The sequence below is a fragment of the Pholcus phalangioides genome, unplaced genomic scaffold (assembly GCF_987345545.1).
Source record: "Pholcus phalangioides strain wild (caught in Gottingen) unplaced genomic scaffold, Ppha-v1.0 ptg000009l_1, whole genome shotgun sequence".
Lineage (NCBI taxonomy): Eukaryota > Metazoa > Arthropoda > Arachnida > Araneae > Pholcidae > Pholcus > Pholcus phalangioides.
Genome location: NW_028301602.1, coordinates 37443343 through 37468175, shown reverse-complemented (window position 1 = coordinate 37468175; position 24833 = coordinate 37443343). Strand labels below are relative to the sequence as shown.

At 34.4% G+C, this 24833-nt stretch overlaps 1 protein-coding gene across 2 annotated transcripts in view; it reads right to left on the bottom strand.

Moving 5' to 3' along the window:
• The window catches only part of LOC149083020 (uncharacterized), a 48020-nt gene that overhangs the window by 11132 nt on the left and 12055 nt on the right, over positions 1-24833 (bottom strand). The window contains exons 1-2 of one of the 2 annotated variants that reach the window (XM_089236117.1): positions 9551-9927; positions 126-284 (exon numbers count right to left, since the gene is read on the bottom strand). The gene's annotated coding sequence lies outside the window, so the exon portion shown is untranslated. Of the gene's footprint in view, positions 1-125; positions 285-9550; positions 9928-24833 lie in introns of those variants that run through there. The other variant, XM_089236116.1, reaches the window with a different exon arrangement.

Genomic DNA, 24833 nt, shown 5'->3' with positions numbered 1-24833 from the left:
GTAAACACAATTCGTAATCCATCCTACAAGTATTTACGGTATGATAACATGTTTTTGTATTCGAGATTTTTAAACACATTGGAATAAAATATTATATAAATTTTGATTGGAAAAAGAGAACTTACCTCTGAGACAATATTACGTGAATATCTTCTTTTCCAAGAACGTCACCAGTTATTGGATATGCTGGTCCAGGGCTCGATCTTCATCTGATGCGCATTTCTTTGTCTTGTAGCTGCGCAAGGACACGACCGACTGAGAAACAAATTCCTCCTTTTTCTCACCTACAGATACATATAAAAATGCTTTAATGAACACAAAATGGCTTGACTAATGACATATAGGACAAAAAAAACAAAAAGAAGAAGGTAGGGAGCAAATTAAAAATTCAAGGACAAAAAGAGAAAACAAATAAAAAGCTTAGGAAAGTGAAATCTCGTTCATTTTTGCGACATTGGCTGGGATTATATTATAAAAGTTTGATAAAAGATGTTAAAACTCGAGAAATGCAACCAATAAATGTATCGGTTGCATTCGAGCGAATATAGCCAACAGATTTATTAGTTGGGGTTTTTTTTTCAAGATTCGTAAAAGATCTTCTATAAAACTTTTATAGTGTAATCCCGACCCAATAAATCCATCTCATAGGATTGGATTGGATTGGATTTTAGATTTTATTGGCTCATAGACCAATTACGTCCAGCTACGTCAAAACAAATGACCATATAAAATTAGTTCTTGTCATGCCAAAAGGTAAAAGTATGCGTAAAACGTTAAAACAATGACATATATTCTAAAAACGGTAATTTCTCGTATAAACCAATGGCGGTATTGATTAGGCTTCATTTAAGCAAAATATGTACGCACAAAGCCATCTATATAAATGTAATTACAAATGTACATGTTACTGCCAAAGCCCGAAGTTGGCCACTTCGATCCCAGTTGACCCGGCCAATGTCGGGCTTTCACTGAGCTTTACAATTTTAAATCGATTCACTGGGCCGGCCACTATATATCGATCCTTATGCATCCCTATATCGATCCCTATGATTAGCCAACCATAATAATTATGGTTAGCTATGGCAACCCTAACGATCAAAGGAATCTGAATATCGATATCTTAGTGATCCTTGTATAGAGATCGGCATATAGGGCCCGGAGAAGGTCTGAATTTCTGACATCGGCCCGGGTCAACTGGGCTGCCCACTTGATGAAGTGGCCAACTTTGGGCTTTGGCAGTAACATACATACATAAATATAAATACTAATAAAATACATAATGTTAAAAATTAAAAAATATATACTTTCTTCTGTAATAGGGTTGCTAATAAATGAAATAACTTACCCCCGGAGGTAGTAAATTGTAACACAATTGGCACGTTTAAAAAGAAATACGATAAACATGTTAGGATAAATCGAGAGGCTATCCATACTTAGAATAAGACAACCATAAGTATTCTTTACGGGCATTATATAATATTTTATCATGTATATATATCGTTTCTTTGGGCATCTTTTTCTCGGCCACCTACCTCGTTAGGCATTGTGCCTGTTGTGACTTTGTTTTTGTATTTGTATTTGTGTAAAGTGTAAGTTTCTTCAGGGGAAGTGATCATATCATGAAGAGGCGAGAAAGACCGCTAAAGAGAGATAAGTTGAGAAAATGTATACTTTCTAGATGCCAAAAAAACCTCTCTTCTTAAAACCGGGATTGCATTATAAAAGTTTAATAAAAGATATTTTGCAAAATTTGAAGGAAAAAAAACATATAAGCCTATTGGTTACATTCGCCCTAATGTAACTGATGCGCTTATTAGTTGCATTTTTCAAATTTTATACAAGAACTTTTATTTATAACAAAACTTTTATAGTGTAATCTCGATCTAAAGAAGGTTTATTTAAAGTGTATTTGCAACACACACAACAAGGTGTGGGCTACTCTATTTACAATATATCTTTACATTCTACCTTTTACGATATCATGGATTCTAAATAATGATTCCCATATGCTGGAGAGCCTGAAAACTATCTCATTAGCGATGAATTACCTTCGACCTTGCTACAGAGGTACTGGTTCTTTTCCTCAAGATGGAAATTTAGGAAAAATTATGAATTAAAGCAAAAAATATAATTCGCGAAAAAAAAGGATAATAAATAAATATTAGTCCACTTTCAAGACGGTTACCCGAAGGCCTAATGTACAGGGTGCATAGAAAAGTTTCTGTTCTTTCCCTCATCGTGAACCGTTGATCCTAAAAAACATACTTAAAACTAAAGAAAAAAGTATCCAAAAATAACGTGTATAACTCAGGTACATCATTCATATTGGAAAGAGTTGCACAGTTATTGAAATAAAAAATAACTACATTTTTCTACTGTCACCATGTCTTAAGAAACCAAATTAGAAAGTTGTTACCCTATATCTCCTGAGCCCAACAAAAAATATTCCATGTTTTCATGTACAATATTTTGCGATTTTGAAAATCGCTGAAAATGGAGAAAACATTCTACGCTTCATATTCTGTTCTTTCCCTTATTTTCAGAAATTTTCGAATTCAAATATCTCAGCGAATATTGCACCTAAGAACGTGGAATTTTTTTCTCCTTTTTTGAGCTCAGGAGAGACAGGCAACAACTTTCTAATTAGATTTTTTTAGGTTAGGGTGAACAAATAATATTTGTTTCATTTTAATAACTATAATGATACAACTATATTCAATGTTGATGTCGTATCTGAGGTCTACAGGCTATTTGCATTGTTTTTCCAACTGGAAATATACTTGTATGATGAATGGCTCATGAGTGATTCCAGAATATAGGGACTTTTTATGTGCTCTTTATAAATTAAAAAATATACATATCTGCAAAAAAAAAAGTCGATTGCTTAACATTTAAATGCGCAATTTTTTTTCTGAGCTGATAGATTTTTCATAGTTAATGACACACGTATTGAAAACCAAAAAAAAATTATCTTAAAATACCTATTTCAAATTTTACTGCTTTTACAGGACCCTATTGGATGGCGTACAAAGCCTCAAAAATCACACCTAAAAAGGCATTGAAGTAATACTACTTTCCAAATACTGTATATAACTGCCTTTTTTCTTGATTTAGACTATAATAAGAAAAAAATTCGGTTTGCAAATGTCAAGATTAAAAAAAATCTAAAGATAAAAAATTTGAAAAAAATAGTGAAATCATAGCCTTACTTGCTCTGCAACAAACAAAGAGTTGTTATCATTACTTGGGACATCTACCAGTAAATTAAAAATATGAAAGGGGCAAAGAATATGACCTCATCTTATGTACGAAGTTTATCCTGAATTTTTACCTTCAAACTAGTTGCTGTAATGAACTTTCAAAGAACCCAATGCATATATGCAAAACTACGCATTTAACGGTTAAGATAACCTTCAAAAAATATTGAAATATCACGGTCTTTTCTTTTGTTTGGAAAATAATATCATGAACATTCATTCAAGTAAAAATGATGTCATGTTAATTATGTTGGTTTTTTTTTGAGAAATTTAATCTTCATGATAAATTTCCCAAGTTTTCATTACATTCAGAAACTTTTTTTAAGCAGAATCCAAAAGGTAAATGAAAACATTGAATTTTTGATAATTTGGGGATGTTCACTCTAATTCAAAACTAAATTGCAATTTTACGACTTTCGTATTTATATGTTTTAACGTGATCTCTTTAACATTGTATAAACGGGATTCCACTGTAATTGTTTGTCGATGATAGTTACTATAAAAGTGTTAAATGATTTTTTCATCGCCTTCAGGTCAAGAAACGAATCGTTTCTTCTTTTTCGTGACATTTCAAAAAGAGGTGAATTTTCAATGTCAACGAAGATCGATTCCAGTTCGATTTTAAGCTGATCTATTTACCTACCACCTCGCTTTATCCATCGGTTTTCGAATATAAAATACTGTACTACTTCTCGTCAGAGTTTGAGCACCTTTTCTTTTCATTTAGCATCCATGAACTCAAAATGCACAGTTCCGTGCAAAATTGCAGATTCGAGAAGAAAAAAAAACGGAGAAGCAAAAAAAAAGTGTAATGTATTTTCGGCTAGAACAACTTCATCATCGTGACCAGCGGACCATCGGTACCATTTCCAGAAATGTAGGTGAAGCACTCGTAGAGGACTTTCTTTTTACAGATTTTCAGTACGGTTTTGAATTTGGCTTCCAATCCGAACGTCGTTAACGTGAGGAAAAGCGGCCAGTGTTGACAGCTCTTTATTTCCGCTTGATTTCCATGTTTTCCGAAACATCTCTGCTTATTTGACGTCCAAAACCCAACCGGTAAACGAAACATTCCGTCTAATTAAGATGACCAGACGTCCCAGTTTTATGGGGAGGAAAACTGCCAAAACTGACTTTTTTGAGAACAAAATCAGTCGCAATGCAAGTCCCCTGATTATTTATTCATTTATTTGCACATCTCAACAAGCAGAGCCCAATTACAGAGATGGAAAACGATCTCTAAAATAATCAACACCAAAAATGCAATAAAAAGTGATAAAAACATTAAAAAAAATAAAATAATAATGATAAAGCAATGATAATTAGGCAATATTTGAGCGGAAATTGGCTGGATATTCCGATTTCTAAGTATTAAATTCTTGTCAATGCACATCTAATGCGCATACTTCACACTTCCGTTATCATAAGATCAATATTTCTCGGAAACTGTAGCGAATCGTCCTTTGAAGGTGATTAGTGATGGTTAGTCGAATTCTAAGCTCACACACATGCATAGTGAAATTTTTAAACAATTATTATATATAATCTTTATCTAAAAAAAATCCTATCGTGAGATTCCGATTTCGCATTGGGCTGAATCCACACCCACAGCGCTAGTTTCCGCCCGAAAGAATGGCTTTGAGGCTAGCACAACGCAGGCTATTTTGCGTAGCCATCTCTCCATGACCCGTTTTGTGCAGCTCAGAATCGCGTAGCGCGGCTATTTGGAACCGTCATTACATTAATACAAAAACAAAGGCCATAACAAGCATAAAACTACAAACTAAATGGTTTACCATTTGAGTGGTTTTTAAAATTTCTGTGATCCGCATTGTGTAACTGCCACGGGGAAAACCACTAAGCCCTCTAAAAATTGCCACCCATTTCTCAAAAAAATATATTTTTCCGATTGCGTAAACTGATAAATGCCCCCCCCCCCCCAATATAAAATAACATAAATAATAAAACAAGGAAAAGGAAAATTACGTTTTCTGTTATTTATATGTATACTAACTCGAAGGGAGAGGAAAAAACTTTTTCCTCCCCTTTTCTGTTATCAGACTTTGACAAAAGCTGACTCCACCCATTGGCTGTTGATTGGGAGAGAGCGGGAAGCAAACATGTTTTCAGGCAAAGCTCTCTGTACAGAGCTATCTGGGCTCGGTATTGCCGAAATGAGAGGGTTTTAATAAGACGAGATACCTTTCTCTCTCTCTCTCTTTCACTCTCTCGGGATTTTCGCTGTAAGGGTTAATAAATTCACAAATGTCTATTACTTGAGTGATTAAAACTCGTGTTTCGCGTTATGCGTAAAAATTTAATGGAAGTTAAGTCCTCTTAATTTATTGGAAAGTTAATTTATTGGAAATATTAGGAGGGGTGGTGTAGGGCCTCATAATGGGCTTGCAGATATATGACTATTTTTTTGAGCAAGGAAATCGTGTGTAAATGATCGCAAAGATGGGCCAATTTTACTATAAAGGTTTAGTAATGAGGATTGGGAGTGGGGTTAAAGGTCCCTGTGCGTATACAAGGTCTAGGGTCACAGGTGGAATCACCTCCTCCCGTTGGGTAAAAAAAATTATTAACAATGGGCATATAAGCGGGGGGAATTTCGCCCTTTTACTATCAACACCTTCGTTGCCCCCCCCCCCTCCTCCGTTCGAGGAACTCGTATCCGCTTATGTCCGGGGTAAGAGGACCATATGTAGCAAGTTTGAGAATCACCAAGTAGTAAAATGGTAGAGAGAGCAAGCAGATCTCTTCAACATGATACTTATATAACATGAAAATCACGCATTTATCGTCTTCACTTCAAAACATGGAAGTAAAATGACAGCATCAGCAGAACATGAAACAAGCACAAACTTGACAACATAAATATTAGGGGCCCACGTGCACTCAGAGGACACACATTTCGGTATGTACCGATCCGTTAGAAATACCGTAGAGCAGGGGTGGCCAACCTTTCTCCAAGCCGTGCTACAATCGAGATTATTTTCGAGGCACGTGGTACTCCACGAATTTCATCTCATAGACCATACGCCCCGTTTTTACGGAGTACGAGCATTCTCTACGTTCCTGCAAAATATTGTTCGACTGTCCTGAGTTATTTTACTAAAAATGTCCAGTTTGTCTATGTTTTGAGTTTTAAATTGTTTTTAGGATAGATAATTTAAATTATATTTTTATTTAATCAGAGGATCTTTTTTATGTTATTAAATTTTTGTTAAAGATGAAAAACCAAACAGAAAACGCGTCGAATAAAAAGTCACCACATAGTTATTGTTTTAAGAGTGCCTGTCATACTAAATATAGGTTTGGCAGCCTATAAGACCATCATTCATACGAAAAAGATTATTTAAAATTTTTGGAGAGAATTTTCGTTTAAAAATGGAATAGAATTTCTTTATAACCTTTGAAAAGCGTCGCGTGCCACTTCTGATGCCATGGCGTGTCGCGGGAAAATTACACCCCTGCCGTAGAGGAATGTATACGAGATGCATATACAACAAAGTTTGTCAACCTTTCTGCACTGCCGCTGTGGTTATCGAGTGGTCATTGTGACGGACTCGCATCGCGAGGATCCGGGTTCAAACCCCACCGTCGCCACAGTGGTGGTCGGCTGAAGTTGGTTTCCTGTGGTTCCCAACTTCGAGCCGCAAATGCGACCCGATCTCCCCATCGAAAAGTCCCGCCACAGAGAGCAACAGGCCTACAACGATACAATTATTCAATCATTACACTTCCCCCCCCCGCCCACCTTTCACCCATTTTAGCAGTAATTAGAAAATTTGTCGCAAATTCATTTCTTTGCTATAATTAGTGGTGTCCCGTATTTAGGATCGCGATTTCGTACATTTACCTTGATGAGGTATGGTGAACCTGGTATAGAATTTTTATTTGAACCCGTATGGTTGTTACTCATATGAGTTACAACAGTTACATAGCTTTTCATTCAGTTAGAATTGAATTATCGAGTCTCTCCGTGGACCACCTATACCATCGTCGCGGACCACCTCCGGTCCACGGACCATAGGTTCAGAAACGCTGATAGTACTGTGTACGATGAAGCCATAGTTGTAAAATAGTAGTAAATTCGTGGACGGTCGGTAGAGGAATAGTCTATTGATGGATCGTAAATGAAAACAAGATGACATCATAATTGCCGACATGAATGAGTAAAAAATGCACCATTTTAAGAGCAAAAACTAAAAAAATTCCAACTTTCCACATCTGTTTGCCACATAATAATATCAATATTTTACTCCAAATTTTTTTGTAATTTGTTTGTTTTCAAAAGAAAAAATTGTCATCTTTATATATCTAATAAATTCTAACAATATTAATGAAAACCCCCTTCATTCATACATGATGAATTGTATTCATATATTTGAGGGAATTATGTACGTGAGAAGAATTGTATCTTTTTTCATCTATGATCACCAGTATGGATCGTATGACTCCTTGGTTATTTTATTTGTTCTCCGAGATATGTATATGATATGTATGGATGATAATAATAATAAAATAATAAATAAATGAAATTTCATAAAGAATGAGTTCGGTTTTCATCAGTTAACTAAAAAATAAATAATTAATTATATATTATTGTTTTACGACAAAAGTGCTCAACCCTCTCTTGTTTACCGGATAAACACGTTCCTGTGGGTTTTTATGAAAAAAGGCATTTTATTATTATTATTATTATTATTATTATTATAAAGATACACACGGAACATTTCTTTGTTAACGTTCATTTATGGTGGGAACCGGTCCATCGCATGGGAACTTTGTCGGCTGTGACGTCGTGTAAAAGTATTCGTGTCAGGACCTCGGTTTTTAAACCATTTTATTTTATTTATTTTTCCTGCTCGAGACTGTTTACCCGTTAAAACAGAAAACAATTGCATGCGGGCGGCCGTTTGAGATAGTACTTATATTTGCTTCTTCTTCTTCTTAACCCCTTTGCAAAGAAGAAACAATAATGTACTATTTACGTAATAATAAAAGGAAGAATCGAGCGGAAGTAATATCGTAACATCGGTGTAAGAAAACATCACGCAACGGGCCTTAAATCGATTCTTTTCTTCCGTGTGAAACATTTTCTTTTTGGTTGTTGAGAACATTTCTGACTCGAGAGTTACTTCCACAAAAAACTGAATCTTCGTTTGTATTATTACTATGACTTATATAAAGTAGAACGTGATTAATTCAAACCTGGATAATTCGAATTGTGAATAATTCGAACTTTTACGAACTTCCATTAAATTTTCTATCTACTTTAATGCTAAAATGTCTTGTTTAATTCGAACTTTCTTCTAATGTTTTGGATAATTCGAAGTTGGAAGGTTGTTCGTACAAAACCATGATTTTTGTACGAGCAAATTTAGTTTGGAAAAATTCTACAAGACAAGAAGTCAGACTGTACAAAATTTTCTTCAATTGTGAAACAATAATTCCGCAATTAAGAAAAAATTCTGAATCAATAAAAAATAATTCCAGAATCAACAACAATTCCGTAGTGAGAAAAGAAACAATTCTAAAACTAATTAAAAATTATTCTAAAACTAATTAAAAATTATTCTAAAACTAATTAAAAATTATTCTAAAACTAATTAAAAATTATTCTAAAACTAATTAAAAATTATTCTAAAACTAATTAAAAATTATTCTAAAACTAATGAAACATTATTCCAGAATCAATAAAATTTCTGAATTGAAGAAAGAAAATTTTTCAGAATTCGTGAGCATTTCGAATTCATGAAACTCTAAAATTAATGAAAGACCTAATTAAATAAACACAATGAATTCATAAGTCATGAAAGGAAACATTTTAGATTTTATAAAAGAAAAAATTTTATGCCTTCCGTGATTGGGGGGGGAGGCAACATGGGCTGGGGGGGGGGACGGGGAAATTGGGGCCGTCGCCATCTACTGCATCATTTTCTCAGCCACCTCGTTGGGCATTTTGCCTGTTATGGCGTTGTATTTGTATCAATGACGGAGGCGGTATATGCCTATATATATGAACTGGCATCATCATCATGATTCCCCAACTCTCATTATCATGATCCCCCCCCCCAGCCTCTCATGTCTATCAATACCTATGTCCCCCCCCCCCCCATTCACCCCATTAAGATGCTACAATTTAAACGAATTCTGACCGCTTTGTTTAGCATGTTAGCACACATTAAGAATTTCCCCTAAACTTTAGGGAAATTAAAAACGATTAAAGAGACACATTCACTCTACACAAAATCTTCAAATTTTCTTACACGTGAAATTCTTACCGAATTCTTGGACACAAATTTCTGTAGACACAAACGTACATCCAAATGACTTTTCTTCCCGTTAATTCGATTCAGTAAATTTTCCGCCCTTGAAAATAATGTAAACCGTAAATTTCACCTCAAATTTCGCTCATAATAAGAGACTAAATATCTAATATTTTTTCTATAGTCAATTTTCTTTTCTTCTCTCATTCTTCGCAGTTGATAGCAAAGGAGAAAAAAAGATAACATGAGCCTATAAAGGGGGGAAGAAACACTCACCGAGCACAAATAAAAATAGTTAATCATCAAAAGTATGTGATATGTAGTAGCTGAAGAAAATGGCCTTGATCATGAAACACATATTGAAATGCATATGAGCTTGGCTGGCGAGAGACAACAGGATACAATAAAAATCTGGAGGAGGAGGCATTAAAGATCGTGTTGATGCGAAGATTGGATTCTCAACGTTATTATTGGTCTCGTAAACACCCTGTCCTCGTTCTTTTCTTGCGAACCCCCGAAGCTATGTTCCACTGGCCTTGTAAAATAACGTCCCCAATATTAATCTCTTCTTTCCTCTCTCTCTCTCTCCACGTGTTCATTAATGTACTATCATTCGGGATGAACGTGTAGTAGTAATAATAATAATGGAGCCGCCGAAAACACAAGATGGCGTTGTTGTTGAGTATGAAAATAATGTTAAAGCGTGACGGAATTCCGTGACGTAGTTTTGGGCATTACGCGAGGTTATTTATATGGCATCAAGCATAGCGAATGTGCGATCCTTTCCGAGAACATTCACCTTCCTCGGCTGTTTCGGCACCAAAGAGTTATAACCGATACTATATGTACAGTATACGTATAGGAAAACTACGCTCATGCTCAAGTTGATGTCGAATCGTTTCATCCCTATTTTTACGATCGTCATTTTGGTGAAGAGAAAATAATGACCGGCATCTTGTGATCTGGTAACATGGTATTAGAGTAGCCGTTGAGGAGAGAAAAACAGAAAATATCCTTTGTTCTCTTTTTTTTCCCAAGATAAGGCCTATTCGTTGAAACTTTCTATTTTCACGTTCGTTTTCATCGTGTCAGCCATAAATTTTTCCGAGAGATTATTCTCCAGGATCTTGGTCAGCCGATTAGGAATGAACGTGAACGATGTTGCCTCTGTGATGCGTCTCTATGCAGTTAATGGTGAATTATAAAATTATAGGGTGTGTGAAGTCATATCCTTATACACCCTGTATCTTTTGAACCGTAGGTGATACAAACATACTTTCATCTTAAAAAAAGTATCCAAACAGTGTGTTATTCATTATAATGAGGGGCCGTATATGTACCGAGATGCAAAATTTAATTTTTTGTACGGTCCAGCAATGTCCAATTAAAAAGTTCTTGTTTTGTCCTTCCTTACCTGTGCCAACAAGAAAACCTGCATGTTTCTAAAGTCCGTATTACACTATAAAAATGTTATAAGTTCTTTTATAAAACTTGGAAATTCAGACAGTAAGCTTATTGGTTACATTCATTCAGCCACTAAGCTTATGGGCTGCATTTTTCAAGTTTTATAAAAGAATTTATACAACACTTTTATAGTGTAACAACATACAAACTTTTATAGTGTAATACCAGTCTAAAACCGGGATTACAGTATAAAAGTTTAATAAAAGATCTTCGCAAAACTTGAAAAAAAATCAATAAGCATATTGGTTGCATTTTTCATATTTTATAAAATAACTTTAATAAAACTTTTATTGTGTAATCCCGGCCTTATCCACACACACGTTTCTTTTCCTTCCTATTCTTTGAAATCGAAGCCATTACAATGCAAATGATAAATTCCTTTCAGCAATAGTTAAAACTCAAACTGACCAAAAGTTTTAAAAATATTCTATAAATCTTTTATACAGTGTAATGTGATATCAATTTATTGTCAACCGTTTCAGACCCTGGTGCCACAAATGTGTGGGTGGCTTTTCTCACTGTAGAAATTTTTCTTTCTACCTCAGGATCTGAAAGGATTGTGTAAATTTTGCGTTAGAAATATGATGAATATGAACTGGAAAAGTGTGATTTATTACATAAAGCATTTAGCAATAAAATTCTGGGAAACATTGTATGTGAAGATTAATATACCCTATATCATCTGGGTTGAAAAAAGGAGGCTGTATAAAAATTTAGATTTTTTTTATTTTGTTACACACTGTACTTTTACTCTCAAAACTGGTACAGGGTAATCTTTGAACGCCTTTTGAACATTTTTCAAACTGAGACTATACGTCTGCGACAGACGGTCGATGAGATAAAGGCGCATTAGCACTTACAGGACACCCTGTATGAATTAAAGTTGTGTCTAAACACGTAGTACGGTCTCTATCAAAACAAATGACTTATCTAAAATGAACACTTTATTTGAATACTTTTTTTAATTGAAAGCGTGTTCCTATAACCAACGGTTACGAGTTATTTGACCTGAAACGAGTTCAGATTTCAAAATGTTCTGAAACAAGAACCACTGGTCAGAATATTTTGAATGTTTGAGGGAGGAGGGGTGGGGAAATAGTTCAAAAATCGGCCGCTGGTTGAATGCATGGTGTAATATGACTGTTTTAAGCTTCAATGACTTTTGAGTGAATGGCAAAAAATATCTTGGAAAATAACTATTATTTTATCTTTGTTAAAAGGGGGAAAAAATTCAATCTAATGGCTGTATTATACGGAAATTATTGGCGTTCTAATGCGATTGAAAGCCATACAAAGTAATAAACATTTAACGAGTCATGTGTGATGCCCCGTTTTTTCTTATTTGGATTACCTATTAGATGATTGCGTATAATCCGTGGATTTCGCATTAAAACGTGATTTTATTTCTTTTCGATGCAGATTATACAGGGTGAAAAAAAACCGCTCAAGTCCCTTCGCCGCAAATTACTGGTGAACCGTTGGTCCTAAAGGCATACTTTCAACCAGAATCAGTATCCAAATAATGTGTAGACACCACCAGATACATCGTTCATATTACAAGGGGTTATATAGTTGTTAAGATGAAAAATTAGCTTTTTTGGTCCATCTGTCTTAAAAATTCCAAGCAGTCTTTCCTGAGGAAAACAGAAAAATTCCGCGTTTCCAAGTGCAATATTCTCTGAACTATTTTTTGGATACGAAAATCGCAAAATAAATGAGGGGAAAGAACTAGATGAGAGATAACTTTAACGCGTACAAGCTCATTCTAGTTGTTTCCTCTCATTTTCAGCGATTTTCAAATTTAAATATCGTAGCAAGTATTAACTCAGAAACATAAGGGAGATTTTTTTTTCGAGGTGGGGCTCAGGAGAGCCAGGGCAACAACTTTGTAATTGAGTTTTATAGGACAGGATGACCAAATAATAAGTTAATTTTTTTTTAAATAACTATGCAACCCCTTGTAATATGAATGACGTAGCTGGAGTCTACAAGTTATTCGAATACTTTTTCTTATTCTCTAGGATTAACTGATTCGCGAATTATTCCAGTATAAAGGGATTTCCCTACGCACCCCTGTTTACCTCTGCAGCTTTTTTCCCCCGAGATTTAAATAGGAATTACAGTCAAGCCAAAAATACACTTATGTGAGCAACATGTGTTGGATGCAAGAGATATCTTGATGTGATTCTCTTTTCTTTTCCTTTTTTTTTTCACAGAAAGCCGTGGTAATTTTTATAAAAATGAAAGATTTATTGTGGAAATAATTTATTCAACTGAATACAATTGCATTAGCACCGTAATGGTCTACTCTACAGATAAAAAGCGCCACCTGTTAGAAACACAAAGATATCTATTCTAATATTAAAATCATGTGTTATTTTAGAAAAATTTTATGTCTTTTCTATGCATTTTTCTGTGAAAACAGTATGAAATACGCTCTTCGAATTATTGAATGTTTACTTTTCTGTTACTTTTGGATAATTTGGCAGATGGCAGTGGTAAATGATTGGTGTGATCAGGAAAGGTGTAAATCCGCACTGCTTTAAGAGCATTAAAGCTCTACCAATTGAAAGACTACGCCAAAGCATGTTGATCGGCAAGAAAAATTCATTTTAGTTGTTTTTTCAAATTAAGTTGTTATTTTTTTTTTCAAATTTATTGTTTAAATGCTGACAACTTCGAATGAAAATCTCTCATTAGCATAAACTCTAATAATACCAGTGAAATAAATGTATACTCGCACGCACACACATATATATACTATATGGACTATACACTTCAATAAATTTTCAAAATTCCTCAGGAGATATCAACCAAAACCACAATATTCATTCAATATTAAATGTAATTATGTGCTGCACAAGCTTATTTAGTCCGGGACGTAATCAATAATTTATTTATACATACAACTGCTATACATATTGATTTCAAGACCTCGCTTATAACATACACTTCTCGAATCACCTAGGGGGTATGTTATAAGAGAACTCGACTGTATTTCATTTTAAATATTTTAAGAAATTTATTTATTTTATTTTTATATTTATTTTGTTTTATTTTTATTTATTTATCTCAATATTTATAGCTGCTTGTGCAGAAAATTCGTCATTTTTTCGACAAAAACGTAATTAACAACCCCTTCCATTCCCTATTATTCAATTTTTGATGAATGAAATTCACATATGTGGATTATACGCTGACAATTTTTCTGAAGGTAGCAAAAAAAAGGTCTTGATTCAAATACAAATACAACGCCACAACAGGCAAAATGCCCAACGAGGTGGCTAAATCACCAGCTCGTCTGGATTTAATCACCTCTGAACTACTGTAGCTCCCGGTCATCTCGGTGCGTAAAATAACCGTGGTACAATAGAAGAAACAAATAAAAATGACCGAATAAATGCAGCTCACGAATGAAATTGTGTTTGTGTTAGCGTCGATGTTATCATCTAGAGTAGACTCTGTGTAATCAGATCAATAAAAGACAATGAACTGACTGAATGATGCGAATTCTGATTTCGAAACTCCTAAAACCATCAATGGATTTCCCAATCAGACATCAGTATTTAAGGTATTAACTGAACGATAGAAATTAATTGAGTGCCTTTGATTCATCTCATTTGATATTCAGCTTGTGTAAGTTGTGATCGGTCTGTTAAATCTCCCCGTGAGTGCCAATGAATATCACTTCCATCGGGTCAATTTTTATAGCCGTGTACGAAAATCAAAGCGTTTTAAATAGAAATGGTTGCATGAAGAGATCTACACATCTCAAAGGGTAATTTATTAAATTCAGAAAGATGCATGAACCGAGATGCCAACGCGTCGCTGAGGGTCTTTTGCGAGCTTGAGCTGATGAGTTTCAATGTGCAGCATTTTGAAAAATATTTAGTCAAGTTATTTGGTTCTTTCGTTTAAATGTACAAAATTTACTCAGGGTGTGTAATGAATATTTCCCGGATAAGAGGGGGTAACCCTCTATGGTCTCGCGTATATACAGATACAAACACAAAGGCCACAAGAGGCGAAATACCCAACGAAGTGGGTAAAAAAAAGATGTCCATAAAAAATATGGATGTGAATGTACGTGCCAAATACGTGGTTAAAAAACCCTTATATATATTTATATTCTGAATATTTTTGGTATTTTAGGATATACATCTTTTGGTGTTCTTTCAGTACAAAATACGGTTATGTAAATACCATACTTTTTTCAGAGTCGATAACTTGTTGGTGTAATTTTTTGCGAACTACTGAAGTTTTACGTGTTCAGAGATCGTACGTGCATGCAGCCCTGGGGAATTTCTAACGAATTGGTAGATGCCAGAATGTGAGTTCTGAATGTATTTGTGGCCTTAACCTATTTGCGTTGTCAGAGTTATGTTTTTTTTCACATCATACTGGTGCTGTTATCTGTATTCAATATTTTGAAGTGAAGTACCAATGGCAAACGCTATAATTTTTTATGATATGTATATATCGTGTTGAAGATCTGGTTGTTCTCTGCAGAGAGATTTTTTTCCAATGGTAGACTGGCTCACTTTAGAACAGGGGTTCTTAACTTTTTTCTATTCCGCACCCCCAGTGCAATATCTTTAGTTAATCTTTAGTTATCAAAATTTAGTTTTTTATATTAATTACATTAATCATTCATTATTTAATTTTTACACATTCTTTTACACATGGCATTGTTTGCTATTTTTAGTTTCTCTCCCTTTTTCTTCTTTAAAAATTAATTTATTACTAAACTAAAAATATATATATGTATTTTTAACCTTTTTGAGATTTGAACGCAATAGGTTCATTGAATTGCTTTCAAAATTTTTGATTCTAGCCAGACCAACAGTTATGTTTATTTAACATTTGATTAAGTTTTTCATCAAGCATGAGATAATATCAGGGGGTACGAATGTAAACAAATTGCAAAATACTTTGAGTATTAATAATATTTTTCCTCGTTTAAAATAGATAGCAAACACCATCGCTAACCGAAAAGAACGCAAGATTCCAACGCGAAATTCGCAAGGGGAATTTAGAATACCAGGTATCAAAATATCGATATGTGGCCCACATTTTCTAAAGAACTGAAGAATTCTATTTTCCCTCAACATCTCGATCAATTTCACTGAACAATCAGTCTCAACACGTTATAATTTTTTTTTCCATCTCGCATTCCCCAAAAATGCTTGCTTCACCGCAACCCCGGTTAAGAACCACTGCCTTACAAGTTGGCCTCGAAGTTGGAAAATCTCAGAAACCAATTTCACTATACATGGAAACTGCATATGACTTGAACGTATTATATTAAATACGATACGTTTGTAGAGATTTATAATTTTTGGCTCTGTTACGAATTATGATTTATTCATGACTAAACGCTCCAAAAAATAACTCGGTTGATTGAATTATGTGCACACTGAGCGTAATTGAATTAAATTAATGATAATTAAAATGTACCCCTCTTTACTTCTCTGTTCAACTTGATGATCGCCCCCGTTTTGAACTTTAATAATAAAATCAACCTTTATTGAAGATAGATGTCGGTCGGTCGGTCGAGTGCAATCGATGTCTTTATTTCACTGTCACGGTAATACTTGTTTCTTATGTAATTAGACGGAATCGTGAAGATAAATGGAGATGAGGGTTATCGGGTTCATTTCTGTCATAAGAGACTAGGAATCTGAAAAACAAGATGGCCGACCAAGTTTTTTTTTGGCCCGAAAGATCAACAGATCCCGGAGGGGTTTTGTTTGAACCCGCGGACACTCGAATCCCCACGCGTTGGCTTCATTTTTTTTTCTTCGGCATGTAGATGTTATTATGTAAGGTATTGCGTATTTATGACCACACAGCGGGGGATCACATCTTAACGACCGACCGTTATATCATGCCGAGTCGTTTCAAAGGCTGTTGCTCAACTCGAAGTTACGTTCCAGGGTGAAAGTTCGTGTCAAATTATTGAGATGTTCGAATTTATGTAACTTTGACCGAGCATATTGAGTAACGAGGGAAAAAGACCGCAACCTATTGAAATTCACGGGGTCGAACTCGGTATCTATGATACCAGCCTTGTTTTTAGCCCATGACAAAAACTCTTTTGCCCTATCTCTCTACTAAAGGGCTAGTTTAACCGTGACACAGAATATAAAGGGTGCATGGGTAGCAACATGCACGGCATTTTACTGGCGAAACGTTGATGCTAGAGGCATACTTACAATTAGAACAAGTATCCAAATAACGTGTAGTACTCAGATATGTCATTCATGTTTCTAGGGTATGTATTAGTTATTAAAATAAACCAAAATAACTAACTTTTCATATGGACGCCTCACTGTAGAATTTTTTCTTTTTACCTTACAGAGTTAAGCCCTGGCTTAAAAGATTGTGTAAGTTTTGAGTTAGGAATATGCTGATATGAACTTTAGGAGCTTTCATCAAAGGGCAGAACAGAAAGTTGAACTTTCAGTTCTGCAGGGGGTTTTAAGATGGCTTCCCTCCGGAAAAGTGTGATTTATTACATAAAATTAGGCAATGAAGTTCTGGAAAAAAAATTTGTATGTGAAGTAAATATACCCTGCATCATCTTGGCTGAAAGAACTTGAACGAAGTGAATTGTTTCTGCACACAAAAAGAATAAAAATTGAAGATTTCAAGAAAAGGAAATTTTGAAAAAGTGAAGATTTGCTGACATTTATGTTTCCAGTACTTTTTTTTAGTATCAAAAATGCAAGAACATTTTGAAAATTCCGAAAAAATGAATGCTCCTGTCTGAAAAGGTTATGGAGGCGATATATCTCGTCATTGCCACTGAGAGAGTTAAGGGTCTATCAAGATCTTGCGAGCAGAAAATTGGACACTAGGACCGAGCATTCATTTATGCCTACTGGCCCAACTGGTTGAAGATGCATGACCTAAAAAAATCTATTTGGGATGAGATGACATTGAAGACCATTCATTAGCACTCACGTTTAGAAAGAGTGTGACCAAATAAAAAAAAAGTTAGATTCCCACTTTGAGAAACGAATCCATTATGGTTCGTCACGTTAATAATTTCGTGAGCTTCACCAAAGTACTTTCACTGGGCTTTTGTTTCACGAGGTTATAAAAGACACGGTTGGGGGTGAAGTATGGGCTTTAAACCGCCGTATTCAAATAACATCATCCAAATGATTCGAACTTGACAGCTAACAACAATAGCACCAACCATAAACAACTCACCGAAATGTAAAATACATAACTAAATCCACATCCTTCAACGATGGAGAATAACCACAGAAAGTGCAACAACCATTTCGATGCAGGTCGACCGTCAAATAAGAAGGGCAGGAATATACATCGTAAATGGGAAGAAATAAGAATGGAAGTGTAGATCGACCTGGAAAAAATGTTTCTACGAATCATCAACTGGCAGTTTGAATATCCGAGAAAATAATACTCACACACGTATGGAAAAAAAATAGTGAAAAAAGCGATTGATGCAGATCCCGCTTGAGGATTACAGCATTGTCTGAGGAAAAGAAAAAATTGGAAACTGCTATTCGGTCCGCATCTGGGTTTTTTATTTATCGCATATTTCCGGGCCACGACATGGTTAGCTTTAATGGAGATATTCGTTCCCGTTGCGATGAAGCAACACTTTTCCTAGGAAAAAAAAGATAATCTGCTGGCTGGTCGAGAAGCTAAGAAAATAGAACTGACCTATCTTTTCATGCCAATGAAAAGAGAGAGAGAGGCAAATTACACCACATTTTCTCAGTGAGCTACGCCATATATATTTTATTTTTTACACTGTATTTAGCGCAATCGGAAACCGTCCGATCACAAACAAAAGCTAGTGACAGCAGAAAGAGCTTTAACGCTTCGTTTAACGTCATTGAAAATTAGGATATCGACGTGTTTTCAGATTTCACGTCTTGTCGAGAAGAAAATATTTTCAAAAAAAAAAAAGAAATAGTGAGGAGCAGTGTTATCATAAAAAATAATTTTAAACAGTAATTTCAACTCCACTCCAAAATTTTTAGGCGCAATTTTAGAAAAAGAAGGGTATTTTTTTTAATGAAAAGCTGAGAAATATAAATCTATTCAAAAAATAAAATCTAAAATTTTTGAAAGAGTATTTTCACTCCTCAACAAAATTTGGAGGAGTAAAATTGAATTTTTGATCCGTGAATCACGCATCTAGATGCGTATTGCCGAACACTAGGGAGGAGTGAGGTTATCCCCCTTTTTTGTACTTTTAGGATCCTTCATACCTACAAAAATTGGTTGACAATCGAGTTTTAAGGAATTCAATCTTAGCGCTGTGCTCTTTCGTGAAGATTTAGTTCTTTAACCACTTCGCTCCAGAGGTACACATTTGTACCTTGATTTTTAACGGTTTTAATGGTTTTATATAATGATTCTTTTTTCAAGTTAAGACCTGAGGTACTTACATATCAAACTCAAATGGTCCTAGTAAAAATTTTGACCCAAATTAATTATTATTTTTTCTTTTTAAATGGCATTTTTGACATACAATAAGCACCAATCAATCAAAAAAAATGTAATTGCCAGTTTTGGCTCAGGTTTGAAGAGGCTAATAAAAATAAACGTAATATGTGGAGCACACGAAGCGAGTTTTTCGAATTAAAAAACGTTTTATGAAAATTCATTTTTATTTTTCAACATAGGCCTGTTCAATCTGCACACACTTTCCCCAACAATGTTCCGATTTCTTTATCCCGTCAGAAAAGTACGTTTCCTCTAATTCTTCAAAATAGTTATTAATAGCTGCAACGTGTTCTTCATTTGAAGGGTTCGGACGAATATCGATCTATGTTACATTTTTGCGAAATCGGATTTTTTTTTAATGAATAATGTTCCATATAGCTTTCGTTACAGGTTCCTTAAGGTAGTACCTGCAGAAAAAAAACACATATTTTGTTTCTATTCCATTTTAAACAGTTGCAATCGCGAGGTCTATAATTGGAACAACAGTCTATGTTGCCATTGCGTCTCAGTTACCTTCTCAGACGGAAAAACGGTCTATGTTACTTTCACGTGAAAAATTTGCCTTTTTTCAGCGATAACTTTAATCGTGGCTCCTGTAAAGTTTGAAAAAAAAACGACATAGACAGTTCAAGATTCATTGAGAGACTGGTTATTTGTGAAGATGAAGATTACAAGGAAGAAAATTCATCACTGCCCCCACGGGAACTCGAATCCCGGTCTCTCGCTTGCCGGACGAGAGCTCTACCATCTAAGCTATGGAAGCAGATAGAATATTTCAACCTTGGAGCGTATATATATGTTGAAAGGTACCGTGCATGAACGGCGTCAACAATCAACTAATAGCTCGTGAATGACATAGGCCAACCAGATGGCCACATGCATATAGAAATGTCCTCTCCACTTGTCAATACAACACTGGTTATTTAGACAGTTATTTGTCCGAACCCGCCATTTTCAAAAGATTTTCCACCACACCAAACTTTCAAGTTTAGGAACAGGAAAAAGTCACGTGGAGCGAAAAATAAAGAATTTGGTGGATGAAAGACTGGTGCAACACCTAAATCACGCAATTTGGCTGTTGCAACAGATCTGTTAGATAGGGCACGGCTATGAGAAACACGGCTTTTTTATGAGCCAATCTTAGTCATTTCATCTGTAATTATCCTTTCAAATTTTCCAGAAGTATGAGATAATGTTTTTCGATTATTGTCTGGCCCTCTTGGCTCTTGGACGCTATCTATACATAAAATGCCTTGAGAATGTAAGCATGTAAGTGACGAAAAAAGTAGGTGGGCGGCTAAGCGGGCTACAACTCAGGGTGACAAATTTGTGAAATTTAGTCAAGAAAATTAGACAAGAATGGGAAGAGGGTGGCAAAATCATAAATACGCTTCTGAGTTCAGCCAAAACAGAAACTATCCATCTTGGTCTATAGCTGTTATCACGAATTTACAATACTCTTTCCAAAAATTACGACGACATTCTCATACCGAAAGTCATTGTAACTGTAATCACAGAAATTTTAGAAATAAATCGATTCTAAAGCCAAATCATCATCATCATGTCTATGCGGATTTCCATAAAGGACTCTCGGACAGAGTATTTATTCCAACAGAAAATTCATGTCTCCACAGTCTCCAACTAATCAGACAACGCGTGTCGGCCTTCCTCGTGGTACAGAAAACTCCTGCTTAACCTGCAAAACCCATTTCCTTCCTTGAGAAAAGTTTAAAATTAAAAAACTCTTTCATATTACGTCAATTAAAAGTTGCTGCCGGAACATGCCATTGCTGATGCAATGATATTCACATCATCCTTGACAAGGAAGTATAACACAAAACACGTGTCGGAAGCACTTCCTCCTGTTATTTGTCGAATCGAAACTCGAGAGGTTATATCACAACCCGGTATTTCAATTACTTTGAAAATGTCCTGTGCTGCTTGTTGAGAAAATTATCTTGTACACCAGGGGCCTCCAACCTTTTAAACACGGTGAGCCAAATTGAAACTTTCCGCGGAGCCACCAGACTCATGTAATTTAGTGGCATCTTGATAGAAGGAACCGATTGGTCACCGAGTAAAACAGAACAAAAATAATAGAAGAATTATTTATTCTGAAATTATTTTTTATTAATTACCGAAATTCTGATTACTTCTGAAAATGTGTGTGTGTTTTACATTAATTCTGAAAATGATTTTGATTAATTACTGATTAAATCCATTAATTCCGATTAATTTTAATTTGAAATGACTTTAAATGATTCTGTATTTATTTATTTCAAATTTTTTCTGAAATTATTTATTTCGGTAATTCTGAAATTTTATTTTCCTTCTCAATATATATTTAGATCATTTCCTTCAATAATTATGCATTTATCCTTTTATTGATCTCGCGCGTGAAATAATTTCTATCAAACAAGTTATTTTCATAATTGATTTATAAGTTGTTTTTTTTCCCTAATTCTGAAATTATTTGTTTCAAAAATTCAAAAATTATTTCTTTCAGCAATTCTGAATTTTCATCGATTTGTTCCGGAATTATTTCTTCCATTTGTTCTTGAATTATTTCTTCCATTTGTTCTTGAATTATTTCTTCCATTTGTTCTTGAATTATTTCTTCCATTTGTTCTTGAATTATTTCTTCCATTTGTTCTTGAATTATTTCTTCCATTTGTTCTTGAATTATTTCTTCCATTTGTTCTTGAATTATTTTTCATTTATTCTAGAATTATTTTTCATTTATTCTAGAATTATTTCTTCCATTTATTCTTGAATTATTTTTCACTTATTCTTGAATTATTTTTCACTTATTCTTGAATTATTTTTCACTTATTCAGAAATTATTTTTCACTTATTCAGAAATTATTTTTCACTTATTCAGAAATTGTTTTTCACTTATTCAGAAATTATTTTTCACTTATTCAGAAACTATTTCTTCCATTTATTCAGAAACTATTTCTTCCATTTATTCTTGAATTATTTCTTCCATTTATTCTAGAATTATTTCTTCCATTTATTCTAGAATTATTTCTTCCATTTATTCTAGAATTACTTCTTCAATTTATTCTAGAATTATTTCTTCAATTTATTCTAGAATTATTTCTTTTATTTATTCGAAAATTAATCTCTTTTTCTCCAATGTTTTCAATCATTTTCTAAAAACGATCGGCGTTCCACGACAAAAAAGATTCGAGAGCCCTCAATGTTGGGAACCACAGAAAACCGATGCCGTCACTATGACCACATGAACGCACAGTGGCGAGTATCATCTCTATTGCCAATCGTTGCTGCTATCACGATTACCCGGCAAGCATGTTCTTTGTTTAAAGATTGACAACGAGTCTGCTTTTCTTTGGATGCGCTGCACACTGGGGGAAGAGGAGGGGGGGGGGGTCAACAAAATATTAAAACATGTGACCATTTTCTTTTGCTAGGCAGTAAGTTTCAGTATCTAATATACGTAGTTATAGTGAGAAGAAAGAGAAAAAAAAAAAGAGTCACATAAAGTGACCGATTCCAGAAACGAGTCTGTTCTGTTTTCTTCGGCTCTTTAGGTTATGGAGGCTCAGAAAACAAATAATCTTACCCAGTTTTTTTGCTTAAAATCAAACAAACACGAAAATATGTCAGTTGGATTTACACGAGCGTGTGAATATAAAAAAAAAGCAAAAGACATGTAAGAATGAGGGAAACGCGTGTACATATATGGCTTCCATCACTCTTCACTCGATCATTTTCTTACCAAAGCATGTCACTGAAAAATTACTACAACACGAGAAAGAAAGAAAAAAAACGACGGATCCGTGGATCCAAACGACATCACCCGAAAGAGCTATAAGTAAGCCAATGACCCCAATGATCATGATCCCTCTCTCTTCCCTCATATCCCATCACCACCACCGCCGCCGAGATCATTCTTCCGAGAGATTTGTTCCATTTGCATAAATTCTCATGAGCACCAACCGAACTCATTCACCTTACAACAAAACAGTTTAACACCCGAAAAGATTTTCCTCGAGCCATTTTCGCTCACGAGGTAATCCTAAAGAGAGAGAGAAAGAAAAGCATTTTAAAATGTTCAAGTCATCCCACAATAACTGATGTCCGATTAGAAGCAAGATTTCCGTGCAGCGTTTCACTTGAATAACATTCATATGGTAGAAACCCTTGATTTAGAACCCTCTATCGTTCACCCTTATAAAAGAAATACTGAAAAAAAACAATTTTTTTTAAGATAACGAATGTAAACCGGTACTATTAGCATATTTTTAATTGAAATAATACATCAGCACATCAATTGAACCAATTAGAGTCGATTTTTTAATTAGCCACAATTTCCAATTAAGTGGTGTCACGACTCTTGAAGTTGGATTTTCAAAAATGATTTCAAAAAATATTTCATTTAATTGCAAATAAAATACTAAAAATTTCGTGGCAATCAGTTATTTTGTACTTTCAAAATGAACGAAAGACGCAAATGAATTATAGTGTAAATTTATGCAAGAAAAACGCTTTGAACGCGGTTTTCTCAGATCCCAATTTTTTGAACTAAAGAAAAAACTACTGCCCCGAAAAATTCTGGAATTTCGCAGAAATTTTTATTCAACATAAGTTTGTAAAATGGACTTCGGATTTACCAATCGACTAATGAGAAGTATTTTTTTTAAAAATGCTGAATTTAGATTTTTGAAATTTACATATATTTTTCAAACTCTAAAAATTCATAAATTTCTAACGAATGGTCAGTGGTTCATTGATCGAATCCAAGTTCAAGGTTCATTTTGCTAACAAATGTCGAATAAACATTTCTGCAAAATTTCAGAATTTTTGGTGTAATTTTCTTTTATCTTACGAATGAACTTAAAAACTGCAATCTGAGAAAACCGCGTTCTTGTATACATTTGCGTTGTAATTCATTATTCATTCATTCATTTCATTCACAATTGAATGAAATATGTTTTTGAAGCCATTTTTGAAAATTCGACTTCAAGGGTCGTGAAACCCCTTAAGCGTATAAAAAATACAGTTTTCCTTCATTTTACTGTTACCTGTAAACTGAAAAATCTTACTCAGCAAACTTGAATAGCTGTTACTCGCATTTCATTTACAATTTCCTCAATTTGGTGCGATTTTATAAATCTCTGAACACGTGAAATTTCAGCAGCTCTAAAAAAAATGACACCGACAAGGAATCAACTCTTTTGAGATTTAAAAAAAAAATTGTACTTATATAGTTGTATTTTGTTTTGCGATGACACTAAAGGCTGTACTTTCTATAAAAATATTTTAAAAAATTGGTATATAATGAAGTTTTTGACCATTTATTTGCCACGTATATTCAATT